Source organism: Hibiscus syriacus, unplaced genomic scaffold (genome assembly GCF_006381635.1).
Source record: "Hibiscus syriacus cultivar Baekdansim isolate YM2019G1 unplaced genomic scaffold, ASM638163v2 tig00111100_pilon, whole genome shotgun sequence".
In the NCBI taxonomy this organism is placed as follows: Eukaryota; Viridiplantae; Streptophyta; class Magnoliopsida; order Malvales; family Malvaceae; genus Hibiscus; species Hibiscus syriacus.
This window is the reverse complement of record NW_024062985.1, coordinates 1-17,099: the sequence shown is the minus strand read 5'-3', so window position 1 is coordinate 17,099 and position 17,099 is coordinate 1. Positions and strand designations below refer to the sequence as shown.

The 17,099-nt window shown below is 36.8% G+C and overlaps 2 pseudogenes; one reads left to right on the top strand and one right to left on the bottom strand.

Annotated features, from left to right (window-relative positions):
• Positions 1-2,502: 2,502 nt before the first annotated feature.
• LOC120153462 lies at positions 2,503-4,134 on the top strand (annotated as a pseudogene).
• On the bottom strand, positions 3,908-4,026 carry LOC120153562 (annotated as a pseudogene).
• Positions 4,135-17,099: the final 12,965 nt, after the last annotated feature.

Below are 17,099 nucleotides of genomic sequence, written 5' to 3'. Positions count from 1 at the left end.
AGTGTAGCTTCTTTTTTCCTCTGTATTGCTTCCCAACTGCTAATTCACCAGAGTTATCGGACAATTCAATCATATAGCCTGAAGTTAAATGTGGCATCTCCGGGAATTCAGGTGCCCTCATTGCTTCATAATCAATCTCCTGCATGTGAGGGGTAGGTTGATACGATGTCGAATATTCATCAATATTGATATCAGCTTCATCACCATGGAACATGGCATCATCCTCAGCCAAAAGAGGTTCCTCAGTTTCTTCATCTTCACTGGAATCTTCAAGTATTTCTTCCCAGCGGTTTTCAGCATCATACTCTGCGGCTCCAGATGTTCCACCAACTTCATTTGCGCTTTCCAACATCGCCACAAAGCTGTTCATTGACCTATATGTTGGGTTATCGAAATGACTCTCGAAACCCATTTGAGATGAAGTTTCAACCGCATTTATTGATGACCCAGGCACATTAGATATATTACACAACTCAACAAATAACTCAATAATTGGAATATTTGTTGAGTCATGTAATTCAACCATAGTTATAATATCATCGTCTTCTTCAAGTGGTACTGCAGCATACCTGACCGGATTGGGACATACCATAAATCTGTACCTCAAACCATCAACTTTAGCACGTATTTTTCTTTCTATCCTCTCCTTGATCTCTGCAAATGTGATGTCCCTTTTAAACATCATATTTATAGGTGTTTCAGACTGAAAAATAACTCCGACCTCATTTTCCATCATATGTCCATTGTAATGGACAATCGTGAAAAATTTGTTGCTCATTTCTCTACACGTAAAAATATAGATATTCAGAATAAATTACATTAATAATGTAATGAAAATTAATTATTTACAAAACTATAAATAATAAATATAAATTATGTTAACAATTGTTTTATAAAAATAATACTTAAATACATTATTATTACGGTAAAAATATCAGGATTACATAATGGGAATTTTTTTCCCACTAAATCAAAATAAAAATTCTAATAATTATTATAAAAATACAACTAAAAATTACACGAAAATTTAAATTAACAATAATACTCAAACTTAAATTTTCTGTATACCTAATCATCAAACTTACATTTTCTAATTTTAAATTATCATTAGTACTCTAAATTACATTACTATGGTCTCATGAACAAAATTTAAATGTATCATTCTCCTAACATATATGAGCATTCTTTCAACACGAAAAAAACAGAGTTCGCATGGGAAACGAGAAAGAACTTACGTGTTTTTGAACGACGTTAAACCAAAGCTCGAAAAATTACCGAACCAACAAAAATCTCCAATATCACTTCAAGCAGCAGCTTCAATTGAATCTAATGCAAAAAAAAATCCCTCACTTGCTTCTGTAAGTTAAAACCAACTGCATGCAATGAAATACAATACCCACCCCTATTTTATAACAAGTAATTGAAGACTTCGAGTAAATTATTAGTCTCACGCTTCAGACGAATCTCACGCTTCAGACGAATCTCACGCTTCAGACGAATCTCACGCTTCGAACACAAAGAAGACAGGCGCATGCAGAACGAATCTCGGAAGAAGAAGACGCCGAGATATCACGACCACCTGCAACCAAATATTCTCCATGTATAGCTTAAGACGCCGGGAAATCGAACGCCCCTGTAACCCTATTAACTAAAGACGCCGAGCACTCCTATTATTATATTCAACTGTTAAATCAACTCTGCATGCATGCAGAGATGAAGACGTTCAGCCCCCAGAATGCATGCACGATTCAGAGAGTAATGCAGAGATTCCGCCAGACGACAGGTGAAGACGCCGAGAGATCCACCTTGGCATTCCTATGCAGAAGACGCCGAGAGATCCCACTCCGAGAGATCCCAATTGCTTGAAGACGCCGAGCATTCCCATCAGACGACAGGTGAAGACGCCGAGAGATCCACCTTGGCATTCCTTGTAGCATGCAGAAGACGCCGAGATATCCCACAGGCCAATTGCTTGAAGACGCCGAGCATTCCCATAGTTTCATAACCCGAAAGACGCTGAGAAAGCAATCATGGAAAAATTAACCCTAAAAACGCCGAGATATCCAAAGAACCACATTAAGCACTGTATATTTCACCCCATTTGGGGAAATAATAGGCAAAGGGCATTAGTTGGGGAAAAAATATTCCCCACATGCATTATTCTGGCATTTTTGCCGTGTTTTCCGCATGTTGGAGAATAAATGAACAATTATGCAAACAATAGATTCTTGCCATGGAAAATATCTTAGTCTATCCGATTTCTGCAAAAATGAGGTTCCATCCAATTATTTGCAAAGTATTCTTTTATTATTTGATTTTGCCTCCTTTGTATATTAAAAGAAGTTGAAGGATTTTAAATTAAATATATAAAATTCAAAATATGTTCATTAACAATACGTACACACATTAGATATTATATCTATTTATGTTTTTCATTAAAATCTTATTCGTACCACTATCTATCTCCCTCTTCTCTCGTTTGAGTTGCGTACCCAAGGATATATGGAGACAAGGCAACAACCCTGCGTTGCTTCTTCGGTTAGCTACGACATTAAGGTATGGATGTAATAGCTTTCGTTGCATGTTTCAAAAGATTGTACGTATTATGACTCAGGCTCTCTCCTGCTACTGTTGATCTGAAAATGATTTCCCCCTCTTCTGGTTTTGTTTCTGCTTATGTCTGAATCTGTTTCAAGGAGGATGAGCGTTATGCCTGAACAAAGGATGGATCGCTTGACCGCCATGGCCGGCCAGCCCGAAAAGGGAAAACTGGAGGATGGAGATGTGCTATGTTTATATTAGGTAAGTAGTTTTATATTTATATCAACTTTTAAGTTATAATAATGTTTACATTGTTATGTTTTTATTGTTTTCCAACAGTGAATCAGGGACTCGTTACGTTAGCATTCGCAGCGGTGGAGGTGAACTTGGTTCTGTTTTCGAAATCTGTTCTAAGGCAAACTATTGCCGAGGCAGCTAACACATTCAGTAGATGGATGGGAACTGTTTACCTTTTCTCTTTAATGGGTGCTTTTTTAAGTGATTCCTACTTGGGAAGATACTCACATGTGTCTCCTTCCAGGTTCTCTACCTTATTGTAAGTAAGCCTTACTCAGATTCAGATATCATTTACTCAGTTCAGGCTTATTGAACTGATATATATTGTTATTTTTCGACAGGGGTTGATAACAATATCGTTGGTGACACAATTGTTTCTACTAAAACCCCAAGGTTGTGGCAAACTAGGAAAGTTATGCGAACCTCATTCTCCAGCGGAAACTGCAATATTTTATGTGGCAAACTAGGACAGTTTTGTCCTCTGTAGTGTTCATACAAATGTTCTCTCTTTGTGGAGCAAGGAGCTGCCATGGACAGAACAACGATCTCGACCTTCCATATCCCACCAGCTAGCATATTTGCATTCGGTATCATAAGCACATCAACATTCATTCTATCGTATGACAAACTCATAGTTCCTTTATACTACAAATATAACTACCCATTGCCGAAGAGCACATTGATAACCCAATTCCCACACTTTTCAATCCATCAGGTATTTGTGTTGCAAAAAATTCCATCTGCGCATCGTATACCAATGCTTCAGACACTCCCACCACCACATATTGTGGAATCTGCCAGAAAATGGTTAAACCGCTTGTGTTTTGGCCGTTGGCGTGTTTTAGCCTTTGTTGCCCGATGATGGCTGGCAATTATCATGGATGCCATTGCCAGGGCTATGCCGATTCCTATTCCCTTTAACGACGGTGATGGCCATTACATCGAAGAATGGGAAACCGGGTTGGGTTCCACCGGATTTGAATGCTGGATATTTGGATCGTTACTTCTTGCTCTTAGCTACATTGCACTTAACCTGGTCCTTTTTATTTTTTTTTGAACGGTAAAATGAAGGGTGCAATACAAAGACTTTTCAAGAGGACACCCATCCTAATATTACTCTCGTCCAAACACGTTTAACTGCGGAGTTTTGATGGGATCCGATGTATTAGTGCTGGTATGATCGCATCTAACTTGATCCTTTTTATTACTTGCGGTAAAAGGTATAATCCCATACCGTTCGAGAGCAGAGCTATAGACATGAAAATGGAGACACGAAATCAAGCTAATGAAGTTTGAGCATGGAGAAAGAGAATGAACTGAATGTTTTCTCTTACAAAAACATTTAGAGTTAATAAATTTGATTGTAGTAACTTAATATACATAATATATATTTAAAATTTCAACTTTATGTAATAACATACATTTTCATCAAAATAGAAATAGAAAACAAGGGATATCATGAAAAAGAAAGAAATTATATTATTTATAACATAAAACAAATTAAATAAGAGTAAAAAAAATTTAGCTGACCCTATTCCCATATGTAATGGGATAAGGGGGAAGTAGGATAGTAGGTTGCCCCCAACGCAAGGTTGAGAGCAGCTTCCCTGAGAGACCTCCGGCAGTCAGAATTATGAATTGCTCAACGTAAGACTCGATCCCACGACCACAAGATTAAAAGCCTTGCACTATTATCAAATAAGAACCCTGGACCAATTCAACGAGCAGAGAAAATAACTTTACCGAAATTTTGCTTCTCTTCCGTTGTCTTATATATGAAAATATTCCCCCACTTTGCCCGCCTTTTCTCCGGTCAGCGTCCGCGGTGGTCTATTTGCAGACAAAGCTAAACGAAAACATTAACAACCACCCAAAGTTCTACGTTGTTGACTGCGTTCACTCTAGGTATTAATACTACTGTCAGTACTGTGCTATCCTAGATTTGAGGTTTCATTTTCTTGCATTGCCACTTTTAAAACTGATAATGTGGCGAGTCTATTGTCTAGATTGTTGTTGATTTGTATCGTTCAATTTGAATGCTTATTCAAACATTAATCATGGCTAGATAGCAGAGACTTATATGAAAGGTGAGTTTCCATTTTTTATGTACTTATTTCAGTTGTTGTCAAAACTGAATAGCAGTATTTTGATTAATACTATCGTCAAAACTTGCAGGTGTTGTAATAGCAGTATTTTGTCGGAACGATTCCATTGAAGTCTGCCCTTGGTTGGTGACAGATATATGCCACGGACGGGAGCAAAAGAGACTAAACTCCGTGAAAGCAACAGCCTCAACCAATGCAAGAGAACATCTACATTTGGTTCAAACTGCTCATACTAAGTGGCGTATCCAGAAAGTTAAGAATGAAAGTCTAAAATTTTAATTTTTTTCTTAAAAATAATAAATATACAAAAAATTTAATTTAATTTAATTTTCTTTTTTCTTCAACACATTAAACTAAATTTAATAATTTTTTCAAAATAATGGGTTGTACTTGACCCCTATAGGGTTTAGTGCATCTACCACTGCTCATACTCCCTATTACCTGAGAAAGAGAATTTATTTATATCATACTATGTAACAATTCAAAATAAAATATGAAAAGAGAAAGAAATTTATTACAAAAATATCATTTAAATATGATATTATAATCCTGTAAATGTTGATTTTATCATAACTTCCTAAAAAGAATGTGTGATATATATGTCTAAGCAGGGAAAATCAAATCCTTGTAACTAAATTTTATTGTACAACAACAACAACAACAACAAAACCCAATTCCCATATGTATGGGGTAAGGGGGAGGTAGGGTAGTAGGCTACCCCCAACGCCAGGTTAAGAGTAGCTTCCGTGGAAGACCTCCGGCAGTCAGAAAATTAAAAATTTAGATAAAATGCAATGCATGTATAAATAAATACATAAAAACATAGCTAATCAGTATTCATATGCAGTCATTAAAATCATATGTGCGTCTGTAACGGGAATTAATCCCTGCATAATAATCCCTGCGAAAGAATCTCTGCATATAGACAGAAACATAAGATCCGTCTAAATTTAAAAGAGGAAACATGAAGAGAATGATACACAGAAGTCAACGTTAGCAAGCCCAGTTCTAATCCTTCATAAATACCAATAACAGAAACGTATTAAAAGTATAAGTCATGGAAAACACTACAAAGACATTAAAAGAAGACAGAGATGATACACCCTATAGATGTGACCCACACTACTCGACTACCCTAGTCTTTAGCCTCCATATTTTCCTATCAGAGGTCATGTCTTTGGTAAGGGCTAAATCCCTCAAATCAGATCTCAAGCAGTCTTCCCACTTTCGCCTTGGTCGTCCTTTCCTTCTGGCACCGTCGACTGTAATCGACTCTACCCTCCTTACCGCATCCGACGGTAGTCGCCTAAGGACATGCCCAAACCACCGTAGTCTTCCCTCCCTCAATTTTTCGGAAACAGACACCACCCCCAAGGACATCCTAATAGCAGAGTTTGTCGACATATCCCTCAGAGTCCTACCACATGTCCATCGAAGCATTCTCATTTCTGCGGCCTCAATCCTCCTTATGTGATCCTTCTTGGTTGCCCAACATTCTGATCCATACAACAGCGCTGGTCTTACTGCCATTCTATAAAATTTTCCCTTAAGTTTTAGAGGGACCTTCTTGTCACACAGAACTCCAGTAGCGGCCCTCCACTTTAGCCATCCCGCCTTTATACGGTGTGTAACGTCATCATCTACACCCCCATCTTTATGTATCATAGACCCTAGGTACTTGAAACAATCCTTTGAGGGGAGAACGTGTCCTTCTATGCATACTTCTACATCTTCATCGTTTTGGTTCCCATTGAAGTTTGAACATAAATACTCTGTCTTTTCAATATGATCCTTAAACCTTTTTCTTCCAAAGCAGTCTTCCAGGTAGCCAGTCTACTATTCAACTCAGATTTTGTTTTAGCAACTAAGACAATGTCGTCAGCGAAAAGCATACACCATGGTACACCGTCTGGTATCGCACAATAGATGTCGTCCATAATCAAGGCGAAGATGTAAGGGCTAAGAGCCGACCCCTGGTGGAGTCCGATTTCCACCGGGAATGCCTCGGTGTCGCCAACTGTAGTCCTGACGTAAGTAGTAGATCTACAGTACATATCACGAATCGCCCGGATATAAGCAGTTGGGATCCGTCTCGTTTCCAAAGTCTTCCAGATCGTATCGCGGGAACACTATCATAAGCCTTCTCAAGGTCAATGAACGCCATGTGAAGATCTCTAGACTTTTCCCTATATTTCTCCATAAGCCGTCGAAGTAGATGAATCGCCTCCGTGGTAGACCTGCCTGGCATAAAGCCAAATTGGTTTTCCGAAACCCTAGTAACTTGTCTCAACCTAGCCTCTATCACCCTTTCCCATAGCTTCATGGTATGGCTGAGGAGTTTAATACCTCTGTAGTTACCACAACGTTGGGGATCTCCTTTATTTTTATAGATTGGTATCACCGTAGACTCTCTCCACTCCTCTGGCATCTTGGCAGTCTCTAAAATAATATTAAAGATGTTGGTCAACCACTTAACTCCCTCTTCTCCTAGGGCCAACCACACAGTGATAGGAATTTGATCAGGACCGACAGCTTTGTCCCTTCCCATCTTTCTAAGAGCCATTTTGACTTCCTCCAACCCAATCCTACTTGTAGGGCAGTCATTGGCCGTAGTATGATAGTCGGCTAACCCATCAACGATACTATCTCTACATGGAGAGGCACCGTCATTAAATAAGCCAAAGAAGTAACTACCCCAAACCCTCTTAATATCGTGATCTTTCGCTAAAAGAACACCATTGTTGTCCTTAATAAACCTAATGTTACATAGATCCTTTTTCCTAATCTCCCTAGATTTTGCAAGTCTGAAGATGCCATTTTGTCCTTCCTTGGTGTCTAATCTCTTGTACATTTCCTCGTATGCCTTATCCTTTGCTTTAGCTACTGTTTTCTTGGCTTCCCGCTTTGCCTCCTGGTATCTTTGTTTAGCTCTCGACCTTTCTTCGTCGTCATTGCATTGTAGAAACTCCTTGAAGCAAGTTTGTTTTGTCTTCACCTTAGTTTGGACTTCGTCGTTCCACCACCACGATTCTTTATGTTCCTTGGCCTTCCCCGTCGACAACCCAAGGGTATTTTTGCCAACATCTCTGATGGAATTTGCCATATTTTTCCATAACATATCTGCATTTTTTGAGTTTGTAGTTTCAAAACTTGTATTAGACAAAACCTTACTCCTAAAGTCATCAGTTGTCGCTCCATGTAAGTTCTTCCAGAGGATCCTAGGTTTACCAAGTTTAGCCCTCCTATGAGTGCTCCGCCCGTGGGGTACGCGGTACACCAAAACCAACAATTTGTGTTGTGATGCACATGCCTCTTCAGGGAACACCTTACAGTCAATGCAAGCCCATCGTTCCTGATTTCTAATCAAGATGTAGTCGATTTGGGTACAATGTCCCCCGCTATGAAACGTAATCAAGTTCGCATCTCTCTTATTAAAGAAGGAGTTAGTGATCACCAAATATTTATTATTAATAAATGGATTAAACGCATGCTTTAAAATTGAGGATTAGAAAATTGAAATAGCCTGCTCTGGAAACTGTGCCAACAATTTACCTTGACTTGGCCGTCTAAAGGCTGGGTAGTTCAGCGGTGCGGCGCCTAAAAAACGGTTAATATACGGCGTGACCGGTTAAAATTTAGACCGGTTATGTTATATTATTTAACCGGAAATATTATAAAGTACAATAACATACTAGGTAGCGCTTATATAATATAATAGGTAGCGCTTATATTTACCTATTTTATAAGTAAACCGGTATATTTATACCGATAGCATTGCAAATTTACCTATTACATTATATTATATTGAAAGTGTCCATACTTTTTATAAAAAAGGATCGATACTTTAACAGTGTTTCATGTTTTTCACCTACAATATTAATTTAATAATTTCATTTGCACAAAAAATTATTTGATTGTTTTGATATTTTATAAAATAATATTTAGAATTTTTAATTTAATAATAATATATATCGTAACGTAAAAAATAAATCATTAGACGCCTATAATTACTAAATTAATATCTTAAAACTCACTCAAAAGATGTATATACCTAAATATGTAGTTAACAAACATACCTAAATATGTAGTTATTGTACATACCTAAATTTAATGATAATATACTTGTAGTTATTGTACATACCTAAATATGTACTGCGAATTTAATGTTGTACCCACCCTTTAACTACCACTACCAATGCCACATCCTATTGAAAGCAGCACGACAGAAACATGTTCAAAATGAACCTTTGTTTACATATCCATCAACTCCTGGAGCACTGAACTTGCACAACAAAATTTTGCCATGGATAATACTGATGTAGACAATGTTAAGCCAACCGAGGAATGCCATGAAGTACATAATGTTGATGAATCTGACAGATTGGTTGGTCACTCTTCTGTTCACGTGATCAAGCTTGGCACTTTTACAAGGATTCGCACGGGAACATGGGTTTAGTGCACGTAAGGAACAACACGGCTTGACGTGGAAGGGAATGTGAAGACACAAGAATTTTGTTGTTCCAAAGAAGGGTTTCGAGTATCAAAAGTCAATATTGTTGATCGTCAACGTGCTCATACGCCAGTCACAAGAACAGGATGTAAGGCTAGAGTCGTAGTTACAGCAACAAATACAAACGATCAGTGGGTTATAAGTAAGTCTGATCAGAAACATAATCATGCATTGTGCACATCTGCTATGACACCATTTATGCGTTCTAATAGAGCTGTAAGTAAGGCTGATATCGATGAGGCAACAACATTGAAAGAGGTCGGTGTTGGCACGTCACAAGTAATGAACTATTTAACGCAGCAGGCAGGGGGCTATCATAATGTTGGATTTACACATAAAGACCTCTACAATGCACTTCAAAGAGGTAAAGCAAAGGAAATCGTCGATGGGGATGTGAATGCGCTTATTGCCTACTTTGATTATAAGAAACATGATGATCCCGGGTTTTTTATGACATACTCGGTAGACGAATCGGGGGCATTGTATAATCTTATTTGGTCGGATTCTACATCGAGATCGGATTACACATGCTTCGGTGATGTAATTGCGTTCGACACAACGTACAAAGATAATTTGTATGGTCGACCAATTATGCCTATTGTTGGTGTCATCATCACCATAACACAATTGTGTTTGCCACTGCCATAATCGCTGACGAAACGTCTCAATCTTTCGAGTGGGTGCTACAGAATTTTTTAGAAGCCATGATGAATAAATCACCTATTTCTGTTGTAACCGATGGGGATAGGGCAATGTAGAGGGCAATCAAATCTGTTATCCCTTATGCTAAGCACAGATTATGTTCTTGGCATCTTTCTCGCAATGCACAAGCTAACATTGGTGACCCAAAGTTTACAGCAGCATTCTCAAAATGCATGGCTTCCTGGTGGACAACCAAGGAATTTGATATTCAATGGCGTTCGATTGTTTCAGAATTCAACGTCCAAAAGCATCCATGGGTGATTGAGAAGGGAAATACACGACACTTATGGGCACAAGCATATCTAACCGGTCATTTCTTTGCCAATATTCGCTCAACACAAAGGTGCGAGTCTATGAATGCTTCACTAGCTATTGCACTGAAACACAAGAAGACATATTTAGATGTTGTTCGTGCAATTGAAGATGGAATTAGTAGAATACGTATGAACGAGTTGAAAGCGGATTACTTAAGTTCCCATACGAAGCCCTTCCAGATCACAAAACTGGTCGACCTTGAAAGCCATGCCGCTGCGATTTTTACCGCGAATCTTTTCGTGTGTTCCAAGATGAACTTATACGGGAGACATTGTACCGGATTGAGGCAGAGATTAAGTCCTTATCAGATGAATGTCAACATTATATTTTGTCAAAGTACGCAGAAAAAAATAGGAAATTTGAAATTAGTTTTGATTCTCGTACGAAAACTCTAATTTGCTCCTGCAAAAAATTCGAGACCGTTGGACTTCCGTGTCGCCATCAACTTCACATTTTGAAGCAATTGGACTACACATATTTGCCCGGGACTTTGATTCAAAGTAGGTGGACTAATGATGCAAAGGCTTCTGCACCCAGCTATGTTGATTTGAATGTGTCTCCAGAAGTGATGCAAATGGCAAGGTTCGCTGCTCTACGTTCAACGTCAAGTAGGTTATGCTACATTGCATCAAAGACAGACGAGTCTTTCAAAACCGCAAGAGATGAGATGAAAAAACTAATAGAAGAATTAGAAAACTCGTTTGGTTTGAATCATTCAGTCAACCAGAGCATTGTAGTAAACAATGTTCGTGACCCTCAACGAAAACAACGCAAGCGAAAAGAAGTGCCGAAGAACAAGGTCGAGAAGAAAATTAGGCGATGTGGGTACTGCAACGGTGAGGGGCATAACAAACTAACATGTCCTCAAGTCAAGCTTAGTTTGAGTACAAGCACACAGCCTACATCAACTGATTTTTTCGAAGACGGAATGGAATGACAACGATCTCCATATAATATATCGTAAGTATCAACATGACTCCTATTGTATGTACATATAAATATTTTGAATGAAGGAAGAAAAACCGCGTTACTTCAAATTACCGACACTTTTTTAAATGGTATCGACACATTTTTATTCCAATCTGGACATAAAGTATCGACACAATATTATAAAGTGTCGATATAGGTTGTAGACCTATTCGCTCATAAAACCGGTATATTTATACGGTTATATTACAAAATTATCTATTACATTATAATTATGGGTTCCGATGTGTAAAATGTCGACACTTTTTTAAATCGTATCGACACATTTTTCTTCCAATATGGACATAAAGTACCGACACAATATTAAAAAGTGTCGATATAGGTTGTAGACCTATTCGCGCATAAGACCGGTATATTTATACCGGTTATATTGCAAATTTACCTATTTTATTATAATATGTTGAAAGTGTCTATACTTTTTATAAAAAGGATCGATACTTTTTTTAAAGATATGTAATTTATGTTTCAATATTTTTAAGTATGTTTCATGTTTTCCACCTACAATATTAATTTAATAATTTCATTTGCACAAAAAATTAGTTGATTGTTTTGATATTTTATAAAATAATATTAAGAATTTTTAATTTAATAATAATATATACCGTAACGTAAAAAATTAATCATTAGACGCCTATAATTACTAAATTAATATCTTAAAACTCACTCAAAAGATAACCTTAAATTAATGTTTTCCACAGTGAAAAAAGTATAGACACTTTTATAAAAAGGATAGATACTTTACAATATATTAAAAAAGTATAGACACTCAAATGTATATGTACACATAGAAGCAAATATGGAATAATTAATGAAAATATACACACAATATAATCACACCAAAATATAAATACACAAGAATGTTCAAATAATGTACCGACAAACAAAATTAATCCGATGAAAAAGGGTTGTTTCTAACGAAGTCCGGAACATTAGAGGCCTTCAACAATTTTTCCAAATACTCTCGTATGTTTCCGACTTTTTCTGAGGACATACATAAATAATTTCAATTATCAAACTAATGAGGTGCAATTTTACTAACAATAAATTAAATTCGCATAAGCATGAATAAATTTGTGTCATACCTAGAGCTTTGTCGTTCGAATGGGAAGCAGCGTCAAAGGTATGTGGACATATGTAATTGTATTTCTATATAAACACATAAGTTGTTAAAATAATCAATGTCTGAACACCTGTTCAACTGGAAAAACATATTGCATAAATGCAACTTACCGGATTATAAATCATTTTTTCCGCTGAATCATCGACCAAAAGTGTATTTAGCTCGTTAAAATCTGGACACGCGTTCCAAACATCATTGAGATCTTTACAGTAGTAACAGAATCGTATGTTTTGCATTTTTTTGATCCTGTTCACAAACAGTCGAACATAAATATGTAGGAATCATAGACAACGAAAAGTCAGCAAACTGTAATGACATTCATCTTACCCACACGAATAGAAAATGCTCGGAAAATACAGGTAGTTTCTCAAGTACACGGTCGACGTTATGCCTGAGATTGTAATCAAGTTTGAATGTTAACATTCAAATGTATATTAACGATTTTGACTACAGTAATTCAATTGCCTCAAACATGTTCTAACCTCATCTTTGAAGACCAAAGGGCAACAACAAAATTGTCGACACAAAATTGCATAAATTCAAATAATCCTCTTCTGAGGACAACATCTACAACATGAAGAAAATGAGATTAAAGTTCTACGCTTATATGTTAAAATAATGGATACAAAAGAATAGAATTAAAACCTGCCGGCAGTCTTGGGATGTAGGCAAGGACACCACTGAGATCAAAAATTAAAAGTTTTCTTGAAGGCGGCGTTGCAGACACGATATACTTGTTTGGATCATCATCTTCATCATCATCGACACTTTTTATATATGGATCGACACTTTATGGGTGCACCTTGTTTTTAATTCATTCTGGGAAAAAAATATCGACACAAACTATATTAGTGTGGACACATTATTTAGACATATTCTCTCATAAAACCGGTATAATTGTACCGGTTAGATTGAAAAATTACTTATTACATTATACTTTTGGGTTCGATGATTTTGGGATCGACACTTTTTATATATGGATCGACACTTTATGGGTGCACCTTGTTTTTAATTCATTCTGGAAAAAAAATATCGACACAAACTATATTAGTGTCGACACATTATTTAGACATATTCTCTCATAAAACCGGTATAATTGTACCGGTTAGATTGAAAAATTACTTATTACATTATACTTTTGGGTTCGATGATTTTGGGATCGACACTTTTTATATGGATCGACTTTATGGGTGCACCTTGTTTTTAATTCATTCTGGAAAAAAATATCGACACAAACTATATTAGTGTCGACACATTATTTAGACATATTCTCTCATAAAACCGGTATAATTGTACCGGTTAGATTGAAAAATTACATATTACATTATACTTTTGGTTTTCGATGTTTTTGGGATTGACACTTTTTTATATATGGATCGACACTTTATGGGTGCACCCTGTTGGCCATATTGTAAATTTGCCTTTTACTTCCAAGTATCGACATGACCCTTAATGTGTATAAGAAACATGTACAACAACATACTGCTAACTTTTCTCATCTCATTCATAATTATATTCACATACAAAAATATAAATCGTATACAAAATTATAAATCTTAAACAAAATTAACTCGACATTTACATCATTGCATCCTTTTGTTATTCTTATGTAATATTGCAGCTTTTGTTATCTCCTGTCTTCGTTCATTTTGATTGTGGCTTACGAGATCGTTAATACTCGCGATCGATCCCAGTCTCCAACACCTATATTCAAATTGTCAGAACGTTAAGTATTGTCAACTACAGCATTCAATCTACGACTTTTAACAATTTTACCACAAACAATTTTTCTATCCACTTACAAATCACCAGTTGCCCCTGTAGAACCGATCGATTCCATCCACATCATCACATACATGCCGCAATCATATCTGTTACAAAATTTGAAAACCACACATGTCAATTATGATGAATACTGCATAAATTAAGCTTTCTATTTGTGATAACATCTCATACCCATTCAATTGCTTATTCTTCTTATGCTCCACAAATTTGAAATTTTTCAAGGGATACTTTCCTAGAGATCCACATGACTCAACCCAAATGCGTTTCTTATTATAAGAATCTAATATTTTAATCTGCATTAAAATAGAAGAAGTTATGCACCAAAAAAATTATGCATTATAATTTACATAATGTCCTTTCATACATACATACATACCAATCTCTTAGCATCCTTCACTCTCTGTTTAGCTGCTTCAGTTGTAAACATACTATCATATATTGTTACAACATGATCTACCATATCCAACACCAACAGATACCAATGTGAATTATGGTAGTTTATTGTGATCATTATCTGCAACAAATTTCACACCCAATTTGACAAAATTCAACATCTATATCCGAAAACATCATTTGCAATTGGTATGGTGTCTTACCTTCTCACAGTCGGTGAATTTCACATAGTTATCCAATATGACACCCCAGAAGGTAGAAATATTCTCAACACTTTCTTGTGTTGGCTTCCAACGCCTGTTGCTGTAATTACGCAACAAACATTATTAATTTACGTCTATAACACTACTTTTCAATATTTATTAATTTAACTCACCACTAAGAGGTATGGAAGGTAGCCAATCCTCCGGTGTGACTTTTGAGAATCGTAGCATATGGTCCAGGCGAGCAAATCGATAACCTAACAAAATTAATTACACAATCAGAACATATTCAATAAGTTTATTTATTTTCTACTTTCTACTTACCACACCGCCAACCCTTCCGTAGGCTTCAACGTTGCAACGTCGTATACAGTAGCGAATTGATTTCCCATTGATATTACAGAATATCTGTATGAATCATTAGGATTAATATCTTGTCATGAAATATTTAAATATCACTCACAAAACAATATTTCACTTACCCCGATTCTAACTCGCTATTCCATAAATAATCACAAATTGCAGCTTCGATGTCATCAATTCTGGTTGGAATATCCGCTTTTTCAACCTACAATTTTGCATACAAATTTTTGTCACAACAACATAATAAAAATCAAATTAAGTATTCTTTTATTAAACTTACCTTCTGCTTCTTCTTCTGGGGTGCAGGACATTCCGAATCCAAAACTGCTGCTATAACACTCTCCGGTGTATAAATGACATCGACTTCCTTCCTCCTCATTTCTTCCATCTCTTCTTCTTCCTCCTCCCTCTTTTCTTCTTCATTTTTTCAGTTCATCGTACTTTTTTCTACATAGCTCTTCATATCTTTTATTTCACCCTTCAATTGAGCTCCTTCATCCGAGTATTTATCAACCACCCCCTTCACCCCGTAAGTTCACTCCTCAAATCAACAACCTCCTTCACCACTCCCTCAAATTTTTCTCCCGTCACCATCTTAATATCACCCCTTAACACCCCAACTTCTTTCACCACTTCACCCCTCAACACCTCTACTTCTTTCACCACTCCATCTATTTTTCCTTCCACTACCCCTTATGCCCTCGAGTGTATCTTCGACTCTCTCGAGTTTCTCTACGACTTGATCAAGTTTCTCTTCGACTCTTGATTGTTTTGCATGATTTCAAATTGGATTTTTTTATATCAGCCAATTCAGACATCAAAATGTCGAAGTTACTCTGTTTTGCTTCACCGTCGTCCCACTCACCTTCATCCCCCAATACAACCATCCCTCCTTTCTTCCTCTGCCTCCACTGCCTCCTCTACATCCTTGCCAATAACCTTCAAAAAATTAAATTACAATATTAAGACATTGATATATTCTTAATATTATTTAATTACATTTATTACCATTCTTGCTTCTTCCCTCTATCCAACTTCAACTTCACCATCACTCTAACCACCTCTTCCTTCCCCCATGCACGGATGCGTGCCACTCCGGTTCTTTCATAAGCCGGCACTGCCTCACAGCCCAACCAAAAATCGAACAGTGCAACCTGCATTATATAAAATTATATTTTTATATAAAAACACAAAAAAGTGATTCAACTCATTTACCTCTAAGATTGCTATGCACCCTTTGAGGTATCTCTGGTCTGCCCTTTTTAAAGGTGATTATTGATTCAATCAATCTCGAATGGATATATTCAGCCCAATTGAATTCACCCTTCAAGCCTTCATCGCAAATGAGCTCATATATTCCTTGTCGTTGACGTATCACCCGTTGGACAAAGAAATATCCCGACAAGGTACAATAGAACTCGGGCCTTCAGCTCATCCCAAAGTAAGATCCACTTTTGATATCCTCTTCAACTTCAGTATATGTCACCTTATGATTCAAACCATATTTGAGGCAAGTGCTTTCCATTCTTTACTCCTACAGACTTCTATAACACTTTTGCCTTTGTTTTGTACCCCCAATACGGCTGCAAGCAGTCGATACCCCAGAGGGAATGAATAATCACCATACTTAGCCATACATTGACTGACGTCAATTGTGCCATCAAGGATCGACACAATTCCCTCGAATAGGTCGATCCCTTACTCCGATCAACGATCCAAACCTATTTCTCCCAGCACATTCAACTGACCCTTCTCCTTAGTGTTTAATTAATAAATTC